We start from the raw sequence: 25,556 nt of genomic DNA, 5'->3' as shown, positions 1-25,556 counted from the left end.
TGCTCTCTTTCAACAGTTTGGAAAGATTGAAGCAGTACATTATGCACTAATTAGAGCAACATGAATGGAAGGGGCAGTGGTAGAGACAGGGGAGGAGGGGGAAATAGCTGCCTAGCTTTTCCATCTGGTAGGAAAAAAGACTGCTGAGGGAATGCTTGCTCTTCCCTTTGCTGCAGTTGCTTTTTCCTTGGCTTACCCTGTTTCTTTACTCCCTAACCTTGCTCAGGCTGCCTCAAAATGAGTCAGAGGAATTTTGTCTCTGTTTCCACTGTTCACCAGAGCCATCTGTTGAGCTTTCCTCTTTCAGGTCCTTTTTATTATGCTCTTCTTGTGCCCCCTTGAGACAGCACTGAAAGGACCAAGGAAGGCAGCAGCTTCCATGCAGCTGAAGGAGCAGAGGAAGGAAAATAGTGTACCTTTCTTATGGTATCTCTGTTGAAGATGGAGGTAAGGTGAAGCAAAATGAATAAAGGAGGTACATGGGAGACCCTCCTATTGTTTATAAACTTCCTTCCATTCTTTCTCCTGGAGAATTTATGAAGCTTTAAAATAACAAACAACAACAACAAAACAATAACAAAAGCAACAAACAAATAAAACTAAATAGTATATCTGTATTCAAGGGCACGTTCTAGCTGAGAAAGCCCAGCCATGTTTTTGGATCCAAACAGACTGAGAAATTTGGACTGCACTCCATGTTTTAGTTTACATTTCTAGCAGTTCTCGTAGTGGCAACTGAAAGACTGCAAGGACTCTTCAGGGAGGTGCAGTATCTCTACTTATACTATGTAAAAACAAGGCTTTATTCTTCCTAATGCATCTCAGTGATTTTAGATTTCCTTCATGTGAGATTTACTGCTGCTATTCTGCATGTACAGGAAGTTGTGCTACCTTTAGCAAAAATTTTCATTACAAGTTAGACCTCCATTTTTTGTTTGTTTAACTTTCTTTTATGGCTTGTTTATAGTAACTTCTGCTTAAAGCCCCATTAAGGAAAAGAAATGAAAATATGATGGATTGATTTTAGCCTTTCTTTTTGGAATAGTTTCTACCCTTCAATGCACATATGCTGTTTATCCTCTGTTTGTTCCACAGCTCTGCCTTTGGTTATTGAAAATACTGCTTCGTCAGAAAAAAAATTGAGATTCAGTTCTCTTTGATCAGCAAAAATAATTCTAACACATTGAAATGTGTTCATTTAGTCTCTTTTTGATTCCTAGTGAGCTAAACATGGTTCATTTTCCAAGAGCTACCAGTAGTCCACAGCCCAAAACCTCCCTGCTACCTGATGTTCTAGTGGAGAGAAAATGCATATTTTCTCTGCTCTTTTGCCTGTGTACTGGAAGCTCCCACTTCTGTAAAAAAAATTTTATTGCTTCTGTTTTTTCTTCAAAGAAAAGCATATTCTGTTGTCATTATTTGTTGTAGATTTTTTAACTAGTTTTACCTAGTCAAAGCTATCTTCTAGCCTGACAAAGCAGTGGTGCACTAGGAAATCCACAAAAATTGCTTCAAATAGTACCCTTCCAGATTTGTGTAGCTGCCTCCAGCAGCCACAATACCCACCTGAAAATTCAAGAAGCTAAGATACAGAGATGTAAAACATCTTGTCCAAGGCCTCCTGCCAGGTTGATGGCAAAGCATCAAATGCCACAAGAGCTTTCTGAGTGTGAGACCTGCACTGTCTGCCTGAGTTCATGCAGCTTCTTTTTTTAATAAGGTATTTTACAATTTGTTTCTTGACTAAGAACCTCTAAAGTCAAGGAATAAGTAAACCAAGATGGAATTTACCCCTGAAACTTGCTGGATGACATAGAATGGTGAGCTTCAGAGGTTGATGTCTGAGGAGATGAGACTGAACTATAATATATGACACAAAGAACTACTGTGTGATGGACTAGGCTACCTAAGAACATTTATATGTCTCTGATGTTCAAGCAAAAAGTATCTTCAAGTGTTTCCAGAAGTCCTGAAGGGTCATGACTCTGCAGGTAAAAATCTGGTCTCCATGAACAGATTCTGACTCAGATCTATGAGTGCCTTGGAAAGAGAGCCGTTATTTCATTCTGGTAACTATTCAACCCTAAAGACAAACACATCCAGAAACAGATCCAGAAAGTTATTGATGGCTGAGTTGCACTTACTACTCTCATAGTGATGACAATGCTTTTATTTATTTGGACATATCTCACCTACACAATATAATTACTTTTCCTTGTAATTATCTTTACATTGCCATGAATTACTTTTTATTAGTTATCAAGACCACTATTCAGTACAGTGAGCATGATAAGGTTATGGGAACACCCAGGGCTGACACATGTCAGTATCATCTGTAATTTCACTGCTTTACTTACAGTGTCTCCAAAAGAAGACTGTTGGTTCCTCACAGTCACAGGCATTGTATCGTCAGGTGAACTGTAATAAACATGTGCAAAGCATTTCCTTTTCTAAGAGAATATTCTATTCAATTTACAATGCAACTTCTAATTCAGTTGTTTTTAATAAAAAGTAGATTCTTTTACCAAGCAGTGTTATGTAGCCATTGGGTGACAGAACATTGAGCATTGGCCTGGGTCACCAGATAACCATACACCCTAGGGGCAGACATGAAGCTGGCAAACTGGTGCTGTAAAGTTGTGGCCCGATAGAAGCAGATATGCTCAGGAAAAGATGATTTTGGGGATTAAAGATACACATAACACTGCTTCTTCTGATGATTTCTGGTGAAGGAAGCTTGAGGAGCAGCCCTGCTTCACAAGCTTCAGGAGTCATGCTTAGTGGATTATGGTAAAAAATGTTAAGATTCAAAAGAGAGAAGTCTGAAAGGACTAAAAAGGGTTGTGAGGATTGTCTGGGAATGCCAATGGTAGTGAAACAAACAGACTGACTTTGGGAAGTAGGCAGAAAGGCTCCCACTTAATCACTGACTTTTGCAGAGATCACCAAGGAGGAAGCCAGTTACTGCTTGAATGATTTATTTTGTGATCATCTCACAGTTTCAAATAAATAGTGCTCGTGTGTGCTGGAATTTAGCAAATGGATAATGTAAGCCCTATCTATGCCAAATGAAATCTGGAGAAACTCTGACTTCCCAGAAACTCATTCCCCATCATCCCCTCTGCCTGAGTGCCGCCTAATGAGACAACAGTCAGGAGCAGTTATTCGTTTCTTTTCTTACCATACTTCCATACCACACTTTTCCTAAAGAAGCAGGTACTCCAGAACTATGTACCATCATATGTCCTCCAGGTAACTTCAGCCTTTGCATATCTCCTTCACATCTGCCGCTTTTTTCTTTCATTATGGTTAAATTTCACTTATTTTCACTTTTGGCCTCAGACGTTCAGCAGTATAAAGGAGCTTTCTTCTTAGAAGTTTCTCACTTTGGAAAATATTTGGCAATGTTCAAGATACTTCTCGGCTCACCTCCATAACAAATTCATTTGCTTACAGAAGGGAAGAGGCATATGGGAATGTTTGTCTAGGTCTAGTGTACACTGGCTTTGGATTAATAGACCCCTTCCAAATCTCCTGAGCAATTTGTCAGATCATCCATCAGCTATTGCTGTGAGCTATCTCTCTTATTAGCCTTGCTCTGGGGGAATAAAAGCTGAAATAGACTGAATGAATATTCTTTATGTAGTCTTTCACTACTTTTTGGTCATTAGATGTTTGATAGTAACAGAGGTCCTTTCAAAGAGCAAGCATAGATCAGGTACACACTTGGCAGGTCATTATAAAGCAGCTGAATTGATTCCAAGACAGAATTTCTTCCAGTTTTCACCTCCTCCATTTGGTTTTCTGCCCAGACATGTGTGAACAGCAAATCTCCCTACTCATTATAGACACCTTCAGGACCTGCCTATACATCAGTGCCATCCACATTACAGGATACCTGCATGCTTCCCAGTGCAGAAGCACAGCTGTTAGAAAACTTGAATGCGAAGCATAGCATCACCACCAAATGCAGTCACTTGAATTAAGGAGCTAGAGGATGGCTGTATTTAGTCAGCAAACAAGCAGCTCAAAAAAGATTTACTAACAAAAGACTGCCCACTGTATGGCCCTGGAGTTGTACATGGCAATGGAAGTGACTGAAGATGAAGTTTGATGGTGGAGAGGGGTGATACTATCATAAATGTTTTCTCCCTTTTGCTACTGGTACCTGCTCAACTTTACCAGTGCAATTGGACATCTAATCCTGAATTTGAAAGGAAGAAATGATAATGTTTCATTTCAAGGCATCCGCTCTTTAATCCAGCTTGTTGCACTGAGACTAGAATTATTTGCAAGTGCATCTCTGAGATGGTGTTGCCAGGGCAGAACGAAGTGCTCAGGAAGAGCAGCAGCCATAAACAATACTGCCTATCTCATGCCACACAACCCCATCTCAGCTGGGTGTGTGTGGCAGGACCACCCTTCCTGGCACAGTCATGAGGCAAGCAGTTGGCTCCATCTTCAGCACAGCACTCCCTGCTTTGTATGAGCATGCAGACTTCAAGAGCTGTGTGGTTCAGGTTGGAATGTATTCTTCGTGTCTCACACATACAAACCTAAAATACAAATGCAAACCTTTAAATATGTGAAACAGAACACCTGCAAATAAACACGCTGGGCATCAAAGCTCTGTTTGTTTATGTGCAAATTATTGAAATAACATCATGGAACAATTACAACAGGGAATCTGTTGCTTGTAAATGAAAGCTCAAAACAGGGAGATACTGAATTTATATTATTATGAATTAGTTGCTACTGTTTATTGCAGATATGTATAATGGCCAGAAATAGAAGTGTCTGCGGCACGGCTCATACAGTGCAGTGTAATAAAATAACTCTTGAAATAACACTTCATCTTTGATGCTGCCAGTGTGAAACTTAACACCAACTCGATTCCAAAAATGTTGGGCAGTGTATGACCTCGTTTAAGTAAGCCATACAACGTGCTCATAATAAGTACTATGTGCAGCAAAGGTCATTTCTTCATGATTTACAGATTTACAAACATGCTTCTTCACTTTAATTGAAGAAAATGTGGATGACTTATGGGAATACTTTCACACGCCCGATGTGTCAGCCTCATGTGTTGGCATACCAGTGACCTTTTCAGAGCCTTGCGTAACAGCAGACAGAGACCACCTGAAGTGCAGTGCAAATAAACACTTCTCTGCCCTCTACTACTGCACTCAATCAGTCCACAGCATTTTGCTCCTTCTTTGGAGCAAACTCTGGCCTAAAGAGAAAGCAATAATCTTACAGTGTGGTGTTTTCACCACAGCCTGGGCCCTGCTGAGAAATCTCCATAGGTGCTGAACCTGAAACATCCCTTCTTGGCAGCATCTTTTGGAGAGAATGTCATAAATATTTCAAAAGATGAGACTTAAAAAAAAATAACCTTCAATAGACACAGAGGGGCAAATTAAATTGAAGAGGCATGCTAGCTTTGCAGATACTATTGGGTGTATAGAAAAGACACTTAGATATTTTGAGCATGTAACATGGCCCACAGAGCCTACTGTCCTTGGAAAAAAAAGTAATATCTAAAACAGTTCTCCTCCTCAGTCAGTCTGGGACACCATGTTAATAGCATTAACATTTGCAGCTCTCTCATGCTGGCTATTTGGAGTGTTTTCATATCTGGTAAACAGGAGGGTTCCATAAGACATTTCGTTGTGTGTATTCTGCTACTTCCTGGAACAGAAATCTATCTGTTTTAACCTGAGCTTTTAATGCTCTAAATGTTGCTAGAATAAGGAGAATCAGCTTGGAAAACAAAACAAAACACCAAAAACAATTGAAATAGGAAAAAACAAATTTATTCACAATAAATGCTTGTCCCTGAGTTTGCTGGAGGAGTTCTGAAATGCAATCCAGGGCTTGAATGATGCTTGTGATGGCGGGGGCACTTCTTCCCCAACTTAGACAAATGAAAAATTAAGAGTTCTTTGAGGGAGCAAAGTTTGACTTGTTTCTAGGTATCTGAACAACTGCACATACTCTGCAGCAGCCATTCAAAGGCAAGATTTACATAATCATGGCATATGATTATGTAAATATGATTATGTATTCTTCATTTGGATTTATCAGAGTGTGACTTGGAGGAAGACTCTCCATCGCTGCTGACTTTCTATAAAGCACAGACAGCTGAGCTAAAATTGAGTCTGACGCAAGGCCTTAAACAGTGGAGACAAAAGAGAAGAATCACCACCATCTCTGACTTAGGTTTGTGAACACAGACATGGTTGTCTCCTCAGACTGGGGAAAGTGACACTTGCAGCCACCACACCTTGACGTGGAGACCAATGGAATAGCTCAGAGGAATTCTCCACGGGCATGGAGATACACTCACTGTTGCCCCCTGCCTCCTCCATGAGTCTGTGCCATCCCATCCAACCAGGTATGGCCAAGATGCCTGTCCATCACTGTCCACTGCTGTCAGTACCGGTGTGGAAGGCAGTTTTCTGGGGCCATTCTATGCATCACAGTTGGGCCCTGAACACAGTCATGACTGTGCTCCTCAAGCCTGAGTTTTCTGGGGAGAGATCCTTATCAGAGAGCTCTGCTCTTGGAGAACAGTTCTGCCACAGTCAGGTTTTGGTTTTCAGGGCTTGGGTGCAGTGAAGGCACCCTAGGCTGAACTCACCTTCATATTCGTGTTGCAGGTTGGAGTTACGTGTTACTTTCTTCTCAGGTTCCGTAGATTGTTTACGCTGAAGCTACACTGGTGCAACAGGCTGATTTGGAAAGCTTAATGAAGGCTGAGCAAGGCTGGATGTGAGTTGTGGCTGTACATGCAGTACAGGAATGATGAGTGGTGCAGGATAAAAAAGGTCTGCTGGTAAATTGGGCGGTTTCCATGCAAGATTCTGGGCACTGAATTTGTATTGGTATGGAAAAGTGAGTTGCAGTGGAGGACACTGCTTTGCCCGTAGTGCAGAGCAGGAACCCTACCATCATCTAAACCTGTGGGGAATTTTCATAGAATCATAGAATCATAAAATCACCAAGGTTGGAAAAGACCTGAAAGATCATTTCTACCCATTTATCTGGAAATGCAGCAACCAACTCAGAAAATTGCCTAATATCTCTGCTGTCAGGGATGAACACTTACAATCCAAAAATAAAGGACAATGTGTTCTCAAGACCAGGCTTGGGAAATGAACTTCAGGTACTTCTTGCTGAGAAGCTGTGTGGAAATCAGGAGAATCATAAGTTGCTGGCCAGCTGAGGCCAGATGCTTTCATGGCAGTGTTACATGAGAAATGATGAGATCTGCAGAGGGCTTTGCCTGCAATCAGCATCGATTCAGTCTCATGATTCAGCTTAGTCAGGCCTCTCTGCTTTCAGGAATGGTACAGCGCCAGAAACTGTGCTGCTACTAAACAAAGTAACCCTAATAAAACACAGGCATTGTTTGAACATATCAGGTCCATCTATTCCAGCCTCCTCTCTCACACGCTGAGATGGTGAAACGAAGACAGTGGTGGAAAAAACAGCTGCATTGTGCTTTTCCTGCCACTGTATTAGGTCTCGTTTTGGCCCATAATAAGTATTGGCTTAAGCTCTAAAGAATGAGTTCTAGTAACCATTCCAAAATATTTTCCATTGATTATGACTCTAGTTGTTAGTATTTCTTTGTAAATGTCCTCTCCTCTATTTAAAGATAAATTAGACTCTTCTAGTTGATTTATATATATATATATATATGTTTAAAAATTACAGTGATTGTGCTAGAAGCAATATCTTTTAATTTTTTTTATTCCTTTTTGCCCAAATCCCATAGGTGGCCTCAATATAAAAGGAACAATTGTTAGCTTTCATGTAAATTGTTCTATTCAGCCTCCTAAGTTAGCTCCAAATCCAAATTATGAACTGCAGATAATGAAAAAATTTAACAGCAAAGCAGAGGGAACACAAGCCTTATTAACACCATAATTCAGATGGACTACTCATCTTAATCCCTAGTCTCAAACTATATCTTACTTTTTTGTTGTTTTCTTTCCCAAGTTTCTGCATTTGCCAGGGTTCTGCATGGTTTTTCAGTTTCTTGTTTTGTGGATAGTTTTGTGTTTACTTTTGGTGGTTTTCAATTTTTAATCTAATGTTTTTTTTAATATTTTACAGATCAATTCAGCCCCATTCTGCCAGGCTGAAAAAACTACGCAATATTTAATAGGAAAATGATTTTTAATAATTCTTTTTCTGCTTTTGTTTTTTTTTCATCCTTTGCCCTACCACCAAGTTAGGGATATGTAACTGTCAGGCAGTCTGTTTCCTTCAGATACGTTCATCTCTCCCATATTTATTTCTGACTGCAGTAACTCAGTGAAGCTGACAATTTTTCTTTTGTTTTTTTTTTTCTTCCTTTCATTCTTGAGTGCTTTTCTGTCTTCCTCTTCCTGACAGCTTCCCAACCACACAAGCTGACAAAATCCATCTCTATCCCTACAGTAAACTCATTCTCCCTGCCTGTAAACTCCCATACAGAATTCTGGGTGGCAGTCCCTGACCAGGGTTGCATACAAATCAGCTTGTGGAAAATGGCATCAAGTTAGGTAAAGAACAAAAGCAAACTGACTTCAAAGCGAATGAGCCAAGCGGAATCTACAGTTAGTATACACCAGGGGTTTAACAGAGCCCCTGTTAACAAAAAAAAAAAAAAAAAAAAAAAGGAAGAAAGAAAGAAAGAAAGAAAGAAAGAAAAAGAAAAGAAAAAAAAAAAAAACCACCTACAAACAAGTAGTAATCAGACGCTCTCTTCTTTCTTTCTCTGGTGCACAGAATTGCTTTTAAAACAAATTACGATAGAGAAGTAGCTCTTTGATAAGTGTTTGGGCTGAAACTACCGCTAACAGCACTTTGTATCTTCCTGGTATTCCACAGCAATTCACTGCGACTCTCCGACACACCGTGTCTGGACCAGCTTAGAGACATAGAGAAGAAGAGAGTCTCAGCTGGCAAATCTGAATTGGCTGGCTATAAATGAAGTCTGGCTGGCTTCCCAAAGATTAGACGCCTGGACATGCTTTCTCTTGCTGTTTTTTTTCTCTTCCCATTTTAGTTGGTCACTGATGTGTGTATCTCCAGCAAAGACACAGGGAACTCACAAACTATCCAGCATGATCTCATACTTGTTCTCTCTCTCTTTTTTTTTCTTCTTTTGGGAGGGTGCAATGGAGTTTAAAAGTAGAGGGAAGGTTAATAATTTTTTTAAAGCCTATTTTTCCTCCCTCATTTACTGATCAGCCCAGTAAATTAAAACAAGAAAGAAGTTATTAAAACCAAGTCTGCTCTACTGTATGAGGTGCTATGTATTAAAGTACCATTGTACTTTAATTAGGTTTGTCCACTTGTAGGTGTTTTTTGTTTTTGTTTTTTGTTTTCCTGGGTAGTTTATGAGATTCCTCTCTTCTGAAGGCAAAATTTGTTTACAGACTGGAATTCAGCAGCATTCAGTACTTGTGTGAGGGTCTTGCTGCCTACCTTTAACTAGAGGAGTCATGCACAGCAAATCTTACACCTATATCAAACAATGGGAAAACACCTACTTCTGGGCTCTGAACAGTCCAGGCAGGCTGTAAGAGGAGGTGGGGGAAAACAAAAGAGGATAGAGCGATAACTTATGTCTAAACTATGGAATGGAAACAGAAGGAGACTGTTTGCAGTTTATACCTCAGCTCTGGAAAAGGCAGTCGTCCAGCAAGCATAGACTTGAGTGCTTAAGCTGTACCACTGTCACTTCATCTTATTTTACTTTTAGACATACACCTGTGTGCAGGGTATGTAGCCAAATTGCTAATATGTTAGTCATAGCTTTTATGGGGTCATTTTAGGGGAGTTCTTTTATACTCTCTCCCTCACCCTGTACTCCCCCTACCAAGCCCATTAAAATAGTTGATTGTCCTTGATTTGTCAGGTGCAAAAGAAAGGAGTTGCATTGCTCCTGAAGATGAAAGTAGCTCAGTTGTTTGATGTGGGGCTCTGGTAGGGATACCCTACTCTATGCATGTGACATAAATGCAGAACACCATTCCCAAGACAGGTTTAATATCCACTTTGTGCCCTGCATGCAGCATATGACAGTTTTTTTAGACTTCTGGTAGTAGAATGGTGATGTAAGAGAGCATATGTGCATATATACCAGTTTGTGACCACAGCCATATCAAATAAATCCTTCTTTGTCCACAGACTGCTTTTTCAGCTCTCCCACATGAGTCTACTAGACCTGGCTTTGAGATACTTCTTAAAAAGCACAGGGCGAGCAGGGAAAAAAGATTAAAGGAAGAATACAATCTGTGTGAAACAGTGGCCCCAACTCTAAAGAAGCAGATGATCTAAGGAAAGGAAGAGCTTCCCTTTAAACAAGAGACTCTGCATGCAATGCAAATGATCCCAGATGCAGCTGCCACTGGCAAGCAGCCACCCGCCTACGGAAGAATAAAGTTAAAGCAACAATTCCCCTGAACCCTGAAGCTCAGTGACTTCAAACAACAGAAAAAGAAAAAGTGACATGATTTTTTCCAGTGAACTCTTTCCATCTCTAAACTGTATGGATGACCTCGTCAGCTACAGCTGCTTACTTGAAGCTCAGCTTCTCTCAATCCAATGCAGCACAAATGGTGTTATGTGTGTATTTGTACCTAGGATGGAAAACATCTGGAGAATGCTTCCTCCAAAATACGTAAAGAGAGACTTAAAAATGAGCCACAACTTTTGCTGACATCAACAAGCATATACAAATCCCTTAACTTAAAGGGAAATACATGCAGAAGATGACATTAATATTGATCATTCAGGAACTATTGCTTAGTGAGGCAAATTTTACTGGGGACAAGCAATGACCATTTCAGCTATAAATATTTGCATGATTGCTAGACTTTAACACAGAGGTATGTGGTCTTGGTATGAAGTCTTACAGTTAACACGTGAGCTTATCTTCTCTGCTGGTCTCATCTGTCCTATAGAGATGTTGGAGAGGTCTTGTTAGAGTATCTAGATATTTCATGCTTTTGAACATCTTTATCAATGACATAGATAATGGGATTTAGTGCACTCTCAGCAAGTTTACTGATTACGTCGAGCTGACTGATGCAGTTGACAAAATGGACAGGAATGACACCATCCAGACAGACCTGGACACACTCAAAAAGCGGGCACACAAGAATCTAATGAGGTTTAACAAGGCCAAGGGCAAAGTGTTGTACTTAGACCAAGGCAATCCCAGATATGAGTACAGACTGGGAGAACTCATCGAGAGCAGACCTGAGGAAAAGGAGTTGGAGATTGTGGTGGACAAAAAAATGGACGTGAGCCAGCAGTGTGTTCTTGCAGTCTGGAAGGTCAACAGCATCCTGGGCTGCATCAGAAGAGGGCTGGCCAGCAGGGTGAGGGAAGTGATTGCCCTCCTCTGCTCTGCTCTTCTGAGGCACCATCTGGAGTACTGTGTCCAAGCCTGGGGCCTCCAGTACAGGAAGGATGTGGAGCTGTTGGAGTGGGTCCAGAAGAAGGTCCCAAGGTGGATCCCTGTGAAACACCACTCCTTGTCAGCCTCTGCCTGGACTTAGAGCTGCTGACAGTAGCCTCTGACTGTGATCACCCTGCCAATTCCTTATCCATTGAATAGTCTAGCCTTCAAATCCATAGCTTTCAAACTTAGAGATAAGGATGTGGTGCGGGATCGTGTCTAAGTAGATGCTTAGAATAATCTCAAGCCATAGCACCTCTGGTGCTGGAAATGTGGTAGTTTCAGGGAGCCTTCTCTCTACCTTATACCAACCTATATTCAAAACAGTCATGCAAGTCTTTACTGACTCTTTGATGAATCTCCTCAGTGTATAAACACATTGTTGTGTTTCCACTCAACTCCATGTGACTGCTGAACTGTGAAAATAGGCAGCTGATGTCACTTTGATTGCTGTTCACTGATGAGCACCTCAAGAAGCTCACAAGGGCATAAGTTATGGTGCTAAAAACTTTGCAAAAGCATAGGAGGAGTGGTGCCTCTTCAAACAGCTTACAGTGCAAGGCCCAAATTCAGAAAACCTCATGTTTTTCTGTGCATTCACATGTGTATCAGTTATGGGGAGGAAGCCACTTGAATGATGATTAAAAGCACAATTTAAAGTCAATTGCAAGCTTCAGTGGTTTGATTCAACAATGAGAGGGAAAGTGAGAAGCCATCTTGGGAATTCGTAAACTGTGTGCTGTTTCTCACTAACATGCAGCTAGACAGCACAATTAATGACATCTACTTATTAGCTGCTTATTTTTTATATTATATGAAATGGATTTAGTGGCAGGAATAGAGGAACAGAAAGCTGTAGCAGTGTGGACTGCTCTGGAAAACTGTTTCATGTGGAAACAGCTGACAAACTGATACTTGAAACATGCTAGGTAGAGGAGACTCCAGAGAGTACAGGAGGAGATAAAACTGGCAAACACTGAGCTGTCGCAGAACATCAACAATGAAAAACACTCCACTGTTTTATTTCTCTATCTGCTTTAGGAAATATGGTGCCATTTCCAGAGAATACTCCGCAAATAAGCTTTTAAACATGATTATGTTAATACATTTATCTGTAAATGCCACCTATTTCCCCCCTCTTGTCTTTCCAAAAGTCTGGATTTTTTGCATTTCAAATGAATGAGGGATAAACACTGAAAAAAAGAACTGAGATAAACTATAAAGCAAATTGAAAGGAAATCAGCCAATAAGTTTGTGGTTCCTTAAACTCAAAACTCCATCAGTGTCAGTGGAATAGGCATGTTTGTTTTGTGGGATCTGATATAAAAAATCTTCATTTGTTTGTGTTTCTACAGGTCCCTTCTAACTTCAACTATCCTGAGGTTCTGTGAAATGTAGGCACTGATCATCTCTGAGCTTCTGGATTCATTTTTGCTGACAGTCCTCTTTTTGAGCATCAACAATTTCCAGTGTATATGCTTGAATGGCCTTCTATTGTCTATGAGTCTGTTTCACTGATTTCCAGAAAGAGATCCAATGCACTGAGTAAGGAGAGGAAGGAGAGACAAAATTTATGAATGCATCTGAAGAATTTGGCCAAATTCAAAGCATTTAATTTTGGAATCAATCTTGTGCTCTTTTAGATATTGCAAGTACAGGTAGACACTTCATATACAGAAAAATTCAGTGAGGTGAGCACCATCATCTATTTCTGAGCTATTTATAAAACAAGTAACTAGCCCTAAATGATGTAAGACATTAGTCTATGTGGCAAATAGCCACAGTACAATTTTGCAGTCGAAATCAGCAAAACATGATTTTTTCCAGTGTCTGGAAGTGTCTAAACTATAGGAAATTCTGTAGAAGATTTTCCTTGTTTTGTCTTAGATTTCTAGGATTTTCTAGATAAACTGGAAGCAGGGCTAAGATAGCTGTTACTTTTCACACTCACACAGTATGCTGTTTATGCCTGTTGTGTAATAGCTAACATGACCTTTTTTATTACTGTAAGAAATACTTCACTGTGAATTAATTTGGTACATGTGTGCATTCTTGTTATTCTATGTAAATCCTGACTGGTTGCATTAAATCTAAAACTGGTGCCTGTATGTGTTTGCAGTGAAAGCAATTCTTACACGAACACAAATGATCAGTAAGCACAGCCTATTTTTTTATACAGGAACATACAGGAATGTATGTTCCATACTTCTACTATTCTGCATATGGTACTCCTTGGGAAAGTGTGCTGTGATATTGTGATATCTAGGCTAATGACCATTTGCTCTCATAATTTTACCTAAAAATCTCTCATGGCTTTGTCAAAGAGGGAACTTCATTTTTTTCCATTAACTTTAGGATCAAGAGTTCAGTTTAAGTCTTTTTGAGGTGAAAATATCATTTTTCCACTGTCCTTATCACAGATACATGTTTAAAACATTCAAACAAGCAAGTAAGCAAGCAAATAAACAATCAACCAACAAGAGAACATTAAAAAAAAATGGGAATCACTTTTCTCCAAATCTTCATTCTTGTCAACAGTCTCTTGACTGAAGTCTTATTCTGCCCCTGGTATTCCTTTGTCCCCATAGTGTATCAACTAATAAATAACCTGTTTTCTGTTGATTTGGAGCTATGGTTTTAAGTTTAATATTGGGAATATACACCACAGAGGCTATGTTTTCTAGGATGAACAGGTAAGATTCAAAGACCAACAGCAGACATGTGTCTCAACACAAACTGAGACAGTTGTGAGCAAATTATCAATGAAAGTGAGATGGAAAATGAGGAGCCCAGATATTTTTATTTCCTTAGGTTGGAAAGGATGCAGATTTTGTTTTATATTCTAAAAATAGACTGAAAGTTCAAATATGAACCATAGCACTTCTTCTTGACTGAATTTTTGACTAGAATTTCTAGACATCTGGCTGATGTTATCCCAGCCTGACAGTGAAAATAGTCCATCTGTATGGGAAATATCCCTCAATGCCATCTCTGTCAGGAAAAGAAAAAACACTGTGCAAAGATCAGCTAGAGATATGCATATGTATCTGCATAGTACCTGGTAGTGATATATGATATATAGTGATATATTTGTGGTGTCATCAGGTTGGTGAAAGTTGCTGGCCTTCAAAGGAAAAGGAGTAGATTTCCCATAAGTCTTTTGTTTTGGTTTGCTTTTGTTTGTGTTTAGTGTCTACTTTCCTGCACTGTGCACTTCCCTCTGTACTTCAAAAGAAAGTGAGGTTTCTCTAGGAGTCCCTCCTTGAATCACTTTTCTTGCATGTTGTCATGTTCACGTGTGTTAGTGACACCTGGATGTCCAGCCAGGTGGGTTCTGATTCTGATCTCTACTACTGTAGAGTGGAGTAACCACACTGAAAGAAGTTGGACTTAAAGCAAGGTAAGATAATGTTCCCACAGTGATGACTAGTGACACGAAAGTTAATATCATTCTCTGCACGAGATCTGGTGCTGCACATACTGTGGTTCAGCACAGCTGCGAGTCATCAGAAGATCTCACGGGAAGCCTCGTGGCTGTGAAATGAATTAACCTGTATCACTGCTGCACAGCAGGACCTGTGATTAAGCTGTAATTCCTCCCAGATAGTTTTATAGTTCTCCTTTTGCAACCATCACTAATTCTAAACCATAGCTTTTCTGACCTTAACCCTCTCCAGACCCACACAGACTCTGCTGGGTGGACTTCCCATTTTGATTGTATTTAAGAAAACTGGACACTTTCTTCTCTCCAACTGGTCATTCAATTTTCTTGGAACACAAATTTATGGGAAAACTGAATTTTAGAGCAAGGGACTTGCATCTAAAACTGAAACAACTGAAAACTGAAAAAGGGTTTCTAGCAGCACATCACTTGCTTCGAAAGCTGAATCTGTGGCAGCTTTACTGAGAGAGATAAAAGAGGTTTTAGCTTTGGGTGCTAAAGAAACTATGTAGTATTCAAACACTTTAGGACTCTGGTCAAGCTCTTTGTTAGATATCCAAAGGAAATACTGTGCTATGCTAAATATAAAGCCTCTAAAAGCTTTTCTTTTGATGAGATCTTTCAAAAAGGATAGCTCAAACAATCCATAAGAATCATAATGTCAAATGAATTTCATGGTAGTGATAGATCTAACATTGCTTTTTAGGGCTTCTCCATAAGCCAACACTAATGAAAATTTCTGAAGTTCTCATGGGAGGCCACTGACTTTTATATTTCTTTTTATATTTCTTTTATTTTTTCATAGAAAGGACTATTTTTTCAGACTCTTCTACTTTAGGACTTTTTTTCCCCCTGCATTGCTGGGACAGGCTAGTCTTGTTGCCAGGACTCTGAGGTCTGAAACTGCTCATTTACTTCATAACAATAGATGACATCTTCATTGTTGCTACGGGAGTTACAATCTTCACACAATAGCTGGGGTCTGAGAGTATAAAGATAGCATCGAAAAGTGTAAGTAAATCCCCAATAACAATATATTTTTAAAAAGAAATTAAAGCTCAGAATGAGTGGTTTCTGTATTGTGAAATCTTCAAGTATAAGAACTTTATGAATAAAATATTCAGGTTTTCTAGACTCATCATCCCTCTCAAGTACCCTTGAATCTTCAAAAGCTTGATCAATAGGCTTCTTTTTTGTAAAACAGACATTTCCTTTTCTGCTGTCTGTCAGCTTTTCTTCTTAATTACGTAGCTAAAGGTTAGAAATTTCAACTGAAGGCTAAAGAAATGAGCCTAATAAGCTAAATGACGGTACTTTTCTTCTTGAACTATCCCCACCATGTAATTACTGATAATTTGAAAAAAGTGCCTGAGCAGGGCTTTCTTCTTCCTAATGATTATGTTTTTGCTCAGCTATCCCATGTGGAACAATATAATACAATACTGGCTTTGGTTCTAGGCAGCTTAAAATTGTAAATGTTGTAATTGTAATTGTAAATTTTGTACATTGTAAATTGTACATTTATACATTGTACATTTGTACAGTTGTACATTTTTGTATATTTGTAAATTGTAAATTTTGGACACATCCAAAACACTGTTATGGCTCCAATGATGACTCTACACTTCCTCTAAAAATGTGATGGCAAGCATTTCTGTTTGCTGGTTTTAATAGAAGAACAGGTTGCTTAGAATTGTTTTCTGCTGCATTAGAAATTTTTCTGAGCATTTGAAAATTTCACTAATGTTCTACAGTATTCAAATGGAAAGGATAAAATGCATAAGGGAGTAGCAAGGGTGCAGTGCCAACAGCATCAGTGTGCCAAGCCTACATACAGGCAGATACTCGCTGGTTGGACAAACAGCTTGTAGTGGATGTCTCTGCTGTCTAAGCACAGTTGCATCACTGGCATCACAGGAAATCCCTCTTTTTTTTTTTTTCTTCACAAGGTAGTCAGATGCTCATAAAGTCCTGATTATTAATTTTGATAATCATCTAGGAGATCATTGAGTTGTAGCACATATTTGACCAGATAGTAACTTGTGCTTTTTTTTTCTGTTGTAATAGTAGTCAGACAAAACAGCCTTAATGCAAGTATTAGTGCCCTCCAGTGCAGGTCTGAAAACAACAGTATGCTTTCTGAACTGGTGCATCATCAGTATTTCCACAATGTGGCTCACTGCAAATAATGCCTGAATTCATACATTCTATGCCAACAAGCCACTGTTTCTCACTGCAATAATTCAAACTTCAAAATTAAATCCAAACTCAGTGACATTTTACTAGTCACACAGTTTCTAAGTAAGAAGAATAGTTACCTTGGTAAGGCAATCACTCTTCAATAGCCACTCTTCAGTAGTATGGGCCTTGAGTTCTGTATGTTCTCGAAAACCTTTCTGATTTTACCTTCGGGTGTCACTTGCAGATCAACTACCATTCATGTGCAGTGAAAGATCCTGCTTATTGTGCTACAAATAATAAGAGGTCTTCCCTCAATGTCAAGAATCTTCAGACTTTCACAGGATTGTGGTCCATTTAACTAATCCTCAGAAAGAAAGACAATGCTGCTCTGGGCAAGAGAGTCACCTGTAACTTTGTAGAGGTATATCTGTAAGATGAAGTATTAAAAACTTGCATGGAGGTTACAGCTTGTGCCTGTTTGTCTCTTTAAATCCTTACCAAATGCTGGGAGTTGAACAGCCTCAAGAGATGCTGGGAGACTTGTGATGAACTCACTAGAAAGGGTAACTGCTCTCCTCCCAATGCCTTGAAAGGCAGACTCTTCAAGATCAAGTTAAGCCTTGCCCAGACTAAATCCTCAGATCCCAAATATGAAGGAATGGACAAACAAGGAAAGAGAATTGATGTTACATAAACAATAATTAACAAGCTGAGTAGAGAAGTTTATCCCTGATAAATTTGTTGGTTACCAACTTGTCCTCAAGAATTTTCTGAAATTCTTGCCTAGAGATCTACAATAAAATAGGTCTTTTGACTGATATTAACACATACAATCACAGAATCATTAGGTTTGGAACGTTTTTTTTTTACATATTTTCACATTTTCACTGAAGTGGAAAATTTCAGATGGATATTAAAAAGTTTTGAATATTTCAAAGTCCAAATGAAACATTCAGGCATTAAGAGCAAGGAAGAAAGCCATTCACATGTCTTTCTGGCAATAGGAAATAGTATACAGCAGTGTCAGCACAACCCAGAGACTAGAGAGGGAAACAGAAACGACTTTGGTATTCAGGGATTGCAGGAAACAAGTGAGAGGCTGGAGGAGCATACAGAAATTTAGTGAAAGCACTTGAGGATGATATGAGATTGAAAGTTTTTTTTTTCTTAATTCTGAAATTTTACAGAAAGCATACAGGAATATCTCAATACTATGCCACAAATTCAAAGTAAATTTTCTGCAGGGTTTCTTGAGTTATTGTTCCAGAAATTTCCTTACAGAAGGCATTTGGGTCCAGTGGAGCTAAATTATATGATCCATTATACGTTTAAATAAAACAAGGATGCTTATACAGACTCAGCTTTATCAAGCAGTGTCAATAACACTTATTTATCACTTTTTTTTTCCAAATTGCTTTTCATTCTCAAAGATAACAATTGACTTTCCCAGATAACATCCTATCTCTTCAAGACAAGATGTTTTTCAGTTGGCTGTGCTTGAACTTGTGTAAACACTAGTAACTTTTGCTATTTTCCTGGAGCTTTCACATGGACACAGTAGCAAGACCAGCTCACAAAACCTTTCTTAAATATTTCTACTGGAATAACTAACATGTAGTGACTGAAGGATGAGATTAATAGACTCAAGTAGGGACAGGGTAGGCAATGAAAGGGTAGGGGTGAAATCTTTTGTTCAACATACCATGAAAAGAAATGCACCTGAAATAGAGAAGGTAGGAAATAAGAAGTCAGTGGAAGTCAGTAAGATATGTTAAGCCAGATAGGAAAATCCATAGCCATTTAAACCTGCTGTGTCTAGGTTTTGCAATACCTAGTTTTAGTTAAACATAACTAAAAATTACAAAGCTTTGACTTCTTCTATTTCCCACTGTTTGAATTTAGTGTAGGTTGTTGGTGAATGAAAATTCTGTTTTTCATGCTCTGGAGGTCCAGAAGAAACAATTTTCTGTGACCCTTCTCTAAGTCATTCTGTGTTTTTTCTATGGATGGATTTTAGAAGCTGGACTATTATATTTATTATATTTTTTTGGTATGCTGGAGAACTGCCACGGCAAATTGATGCAGGTGCAGTATAATTGCAAAAATAGGTCCCAGTTGTATCAGGTATCTGATCTGCAGGTGGATTTGGACAGTTAAATCACTATGTTACCTTAACTATGTACAGGCATATCAACTCTTGATGGGGTAGGAGTGGGGAGACTCGTTACATAAAATGTTCTCAAAGTCAAGGACATGTTCATATGTTCATTTGCCTTGACTGAAAAACAATGGGAACTAACAATCCTACCTTTGTAGTAACTTCCTTAGGTACTCAGGTTTGTTCTATGAAGTTATTTTCCTGACCAGATTCTGGATAAAGACTTATTCCATCTGCCTTTTCTCATAATGGCATTTCTCTAACAGGTACTTCTCTTTTAGCTAGTTACTCAGTACTTTTAGGATTTAAATTGCTATGACTAAGCTTTAAGGTTAGCTCTGGGAGCCTACAAGGAGCCCACATTCTGGACATCAAGAAGAGGATACTAGGTATGATAAAGCTGGATGATTACTATCCTTTCCTGGTCTTTCAAGCTGGGTCACACAGTGACCGCCAGGGAATATGAAAATATAAAGAAATACTCTGTGTCCCTTAGGAAGATGTTGAAGGGATTGGGAGCACACCTCCTCGGTCCTCCCAGTTGGAGACTAGGATCCAGGCAGAAGGAAGAAAAAGAATTAGTTGAATAACTGTGCGCATGGGTAGTGTCATGTGAAAGATGATGGGTTCTATGATCTAGAACGCACCTCCAATAAAACAGAAATTGTGATGTGGGATGGGACATAACTGATAAGGAGAGGCGAGAATACTAGGCAGTTAGTTGTCTGGGCTCATCATCAAGGCTTTAAACTAGAGCTGCTTTGGGATGAGTGTGCTGAGTTGGGGAACACTGTTATTTTATGAAGCAGCAGAGAAAAACCTCTGATTTTCCTGTAGGTTTTTGGGAAGGCTTCTCTAGGAAGGTAGTTGTCCGAAAGCCCTGCTGAAATGCTTCTATATGACTGCATGCAGTGTGGGAAATAAGCAGGAGAAGTTGGGAATCATGGTGGAAAAGTATGATCTTATTGCCATCACAGAAACATGGTGGGTCCTGGTAGATGAAAAACTTAAAATAAGTGCTTGCAGCCCAAAAGGACAAAGGCATCCTGTGTTGCGTCAGAAGAGGGGTGGCCAGCAGGGCAAAGATGGTGGCTTTCCCTCTCTACTCTGCCCTTGTGAGGCCCCATTTGGAGCACTGCATCCAGGTCTGGGGCCTCTAGCACAAGAAAGATGTGGAGCTGTTGAGATGGATATAGTGGAGAGCCATGAACACGATCAGTGGACTGGAATATCTCTCCTATGAAGTCAGGCTGAAGGAGCTGGGCTTGTTCAGTCTGGAGAAAATGCTGTGGGGAGACCTCATTATTGCCTTTCAATATTTAGAGGGAGAATCTGAACAGGAGGAAAATGAACTTTTTACATGGGTAGATAGTGATAGAACAAGGTGGAATGATTTTAAACTAATATAATCATAAAATCAAAGAATCACAGAATGGCTTGGCTTGGCTTGGAAGGAATCTCAAGAATCATCAAGCTCCAACTCCCCTGGTCACAGGCAGTGCCATCAACCTCAATTTCTAATGCTAGACCAGACTGCCCTGGGCCCCACCCAGCTTGGCCTTGAGCACCTCCAGGGAGGGGGCATCAAGAAGATTTAGATTAGATGTCAGGGGTTTTTCATTGAGAGGGTGGTGAAGTGCTGGAACAGGTTGCCCAGAGAGGCTGTGGATGCCTCATTCCTTGATCAAGTGGCTGTCAGCCCTGCCTGTGGCAGGGTGGTTGGTACTTGATGACCCTCGAGGTCCCTTCCAGCTGAAGCCACTCTATGATTCTGTGGATTTTTCAGTACATTATGACCTTTGAAAATCTGGTCCTTAGTTATTAGAAGTACCACCTGAGGCACTGTAATTTCTCAATTTCCTTACTGTACAGAATTTTGCATACTAACAAGTGGCTGCTTAAGATAGTGGTTCCTTAAGATAGTGTTGATTCTGGTGGTAATATCTGGGTTAGAATGACAAATAGTAAATACATTCAGAAGTATTGTGAACTTAATGGATCTATGTTGCTTTGCAGTAACTTCACATTCACAGTTCCCTATGTTACATACAGTGTATAGAAGATCATTTATTGTCTTCAAATCCACTGAAATATGGGACCATATTTCATTTTTCATTAATAAAAAATGAAGTAAATATATTTATGATAAACTTAATGTGTAGCTGAGGTATGTTCACTGCATTTCCTTTTGAATTCTGATTGTCCTAGCAGCCAGAAAATGTGTATGGGGAGGAGGAAGAAAAGCACAAAAACACATACAAATCAAATGAAATAATTTCTGGTGAAAATGCAAGAGTAGATTTATTTCTTTGTATATGCCATTGATTTCACTAGGGATTTGTAAGATGCATCAGTGAGGTATCCTAGACAGTCATTTTCAGAACATGAAAAAAAAAAAAACAGCAAAAATTATTATACGTGGGGAATAAATGGCCATGTGTTTCACAGGAAAACTTACTACAATATTTCTATGCTCAGAAAGAAATACTGAATATTACAAGTAGTACCTGATTTAGCTATTCCTTAGTGTGCTCTGTCATTATGAACTGGTAGTTCAGACTGATGTGTGGTTTGAATCATAGAATCAAAGAGTGGCATAGGTTGGAGGGGACCTTAAAGATAACCAAACTCTGACTGCTGTGCAATGGAGGTTGCCACCTCCAGAGCAGGTTGCCCAGTGTCCCATCCAACCTGGCTTTGAACACCTTCAGGGATAGGGCATCCACAACTTCTCTGGGCAACATATTGCAGCATCTCACCACTCTCAGAGAAAAACTTACCCTGAATATGTCATCTAATCTTCTCTCCTTCTGCACAGACTCTTCTCTGTTACACAGCAGTACATCCCCTTCCTCCGTCAGATCTGTTTTAAAGCCCTGGTTGATAAGCCCTGACAGCTTGCTGCCCAGTATATTCATCATAAGATGCAGCAGGTTGAGGGCCTCCGCTAGCACCTTGTTCCTCTAACTTAGCTATGCTATCTCACACCTTGTCACGGGCAGGTTTGCTATCACCCCTTCAAACCCTGTTTGAAGCCCTGTCAAAGAGGCCAGGCTGCTCCTGGGCCCGAATTCTTTTCACCCTATGACCTTGGTGGATCCCATCAGCAGCCATCAGCCCAGGTGTTGAATAAATCGCCCCACAGTTGAAAAAGCCAAAATTGCTGTGGAGGCACCGGTCTCTCAGCCATGTATTTATCAGATGGGTTTTCCTGGTCCTCTCCGTATCCTTCCCTGCCACTGAAGGGATAGAGGAAAATACGACCTGTACTCCCTCTCCATCCACCAACTGCTCAGCCTCACAAAGTCTTTGTGATAGCCCTCAGTCTTCTCTCAGTGACTTCATTGCTGCCACCCTGAACTATCAGTAAGGGAAAAGAATCAAAGGGGTAAACCAAACTAAGGAGTCTCCTGGTAATGTCCCTCACCAAGGCAGCAGGGAGGCAGCACACTTCCTTACACCTCAGACCCTATGCAGGGTCTGGCCAGCATACAGGGGCTCTCTGTTCCTCTCAGAAAGAGCTACCCTTCTTTCCTTTCTGGCAGAGGCAGTCTTGAGGTTTCCTACACTGATGCTCACAGCCTGGGAAACACACATTTGGAATGAAAAGTCTGTCTCCAGTTGCAGGTACATGGAGGTGTGATGGGGCAGCCCATGTGACTGGAGTGGAGGAATACAGACTCTTCGGAGACATAAACCAGGAAGTGGAGGAGAAGTAGTTCATGCGAGCCCTTATGCGAGAGCAGTGGGAACGGATGAAACTCTGCCTGGGGATGGGCAGTGCAGCAGCTGGGAGTTTGTCAGGATTAGTGAGTACACCAAGATATGAGCTGATTTGGAATGGGTGTCTGCTACAGACCACCTGGCCAGGGAGTGTAAGTAGATAAGGCTTTCCTCAGACAATGGCAAGAAGCCTCACATTCTCAGGTCCTGGCCCTCATGGGGCCACCCTGATAACTGCTGAGGGACAACCCACCAAGGAACAAGCAATCCAGAAAATCTCTAGAATGCCGTGATGATAATTTCCCAGCTGAGGTGATGATCACGCAGCAATGAAGGAAACCTTTGCCTGGCACTCATCTGTGCCTTGTGAGTGCTCTTCCACCTCAGCAACGCATCAGCTACAATTGCCCTTCCACTCCGCTCTTGTTACTAGACTCAGTGTTCAGGTATTGCATTTTACTTGAGAACGTATTTCTCAGCGTAGTCGCTCCAAGTGCAACAGCTATCCAATTAATAAGTTGTTTACACAACTGTGTTTTGCGGCCACCTACATGTACATTCATTCTGTCCCCCAGCCTTTTATCTACAGCAAACTATTTGTTCAGGAAGAGTCTGACTCATCATTTAGGGTGATATTAGATGGCATGGGCTTTCTACAGAGTTGAAGTTGGAGTTCTCCACAATGTGTTCCTACTAAGATGGTGACTGGTGTCATCTCTGATCTGTCAGGTGCCTATTTGACACCTCACTTCTATTCCTCCATAAGGTAACAGGAAAGAGTAGACGTGTAATTAACCATCACTATTTATCATGTTCAATCATGTTTCCTCTTAAATAATAGATGTTCAAAGATGCTTTAGTCAAAAGCTGAGAAATATCCCTTTTCAATCAAAGTCTGCTTCTCATAACTGCAGTTAGTATTAGCTCATAGGAGTCATCAGTTGGTGTGTTTGCATGGAAAGTAATTTTCTGTCTTACATGGCCAGTGTAAACAAAGCTACAGTTCTTTTTTCTCACTTTATTCATTCTTCATAAACACTTTATTTTTCTTTATTAAAAATTCTAAATTTCCAGCTGAGCGGTGTATTTAGACTCTGTTCTCAGAATCTACTACTTAGCTGAGTTCAAATATTTTGTGTATGGCTTGTATTGTAATTTGAATATGCCAGATCTGCAGAATAAGGATTCTCTGCTGTGCCTCATTAAAATGAAGATACTAAAAAAAAAACATTCCATAAAGACATTGCCTAGTTTTCCTAGTATGTTTCACATGATTCTGCTCAGGACCTGTGCTTGAAAGTGGAAACTCTACTCTCTCAGGTCTCCAATCTGCCAAAACACTGCTGTTTGTAGCACCATCCTGCTTCATTATTTATACCGTCGTTGGAAAAATAAGGCCTTATTTGCCTTGTTTTGGCACTTCCTTGCTTAGAATTTCTGTCCCACATAATAGAAGATGTAAAAATAATACTAAAAATTTTAATTCCTTATGCTGCAGAAAAAGTTTGTCCTATGAAGCTATCTGGAGGATGGAGTTTTGACAGAGTATGTTGTGCACATTTGACGAAAAGTGCCTTTTAAAGATAAACAAATACCTCCCTACCTCATTCCTTTTGTTTGATCCCAGTCCTGAAGTCCAGCCCGATGAAGGACCGGCTAGCTATTTCAGCCCAGCAATCCTATTCCAAGGAATTTAATGGCTTAGTGATAGTGAAGTTGGAATACAGTGATAAAGAAAGGCGATCTCTTTCCTCAGCATTTTCTAAGTGTCTGTATCATTTCACTTTGATTACAGTGGTGTGAGACTGGATGAGCAAGATCTCTTGCTTGGAGGAGAAGCACCTCGTAGTTCCCAAGCCGGTAATTGCTGAACATCAGACTGCAAGGCCACCCCCCCTTCTTGTCTCTGTAGGCCATGGCTCTGCGCAAAATCCTGCAGGCCATCCCTTGTAACCATGGTGCAAAGCCAGGCTCAGGAATTGATGTGTGTGACACTGCCCCTTGTGCTTCTGGTCTCCAGCAGGTAATGGTGACTAAAAGCAGCATGCAAACTTCTCTCTCCTGGGCCTGGCTTTTTGCTTTCCTATATTCAGTCAAATAAAATCAAATGAAAGAACAGTTCTTTCTGGAAATTTCAAACTAGACTTTTTTTAATAATAATAAAAAAAGCCACAGTTTGAAATAAAGCAAGCTGTGTCCTGGAGAGTCTAATAGATGAGAGCCAAGACTTCAGACTTCTTCTGAGCCTGCTGTTGTGAGATAAGTCATTGGCATGTCCCTGCTTCTGTGCAATTGAATTGAAAGCTAAGTGGCAAGTTGTTGTTCCCCAGGGCATGGTGGTCCTGTGAGCTGTGTTGTGATTAGCACTGCCCCCCCCTCTGCATAGCCTTCTTTGAGAGGAATGAGCATGAGGAGTAAGTTAGTTAGTTAGTTAGGCTTTGGTGGTCTTCCAAGAGGTCCAGGTTATAGGGAGCAGCTCACAGACACAGGGTTTTCTTGAAGGGAACTCTTGAAGGGAGCCAAATTGCCATGTGTGCTCTCAAATACAAAGTTTTGCAGTCACTGGAGTGAGAAGGAGTCTTAATATT

Source organism: Centrocercus urophasianus, unplaced genomic scaffold, assembly GCF_019232065.1.
Source record: "Centrocercus urophasianus isolate 14NV4802_14NV808 unplaced genomic scaffold, USGS_Curo_1.0 seq_27, whole genome shotgun sequence".
In the NCBI taxonomy this organism is placed as follows: Eukaryota; Metazoa; Chordata; class Aves; order Galliformes; family Phasianidae; genus Centrocercus; species Centrocercus urophasianus.
Note: the sequence above shows the minus strand (reverse complement) of the source record.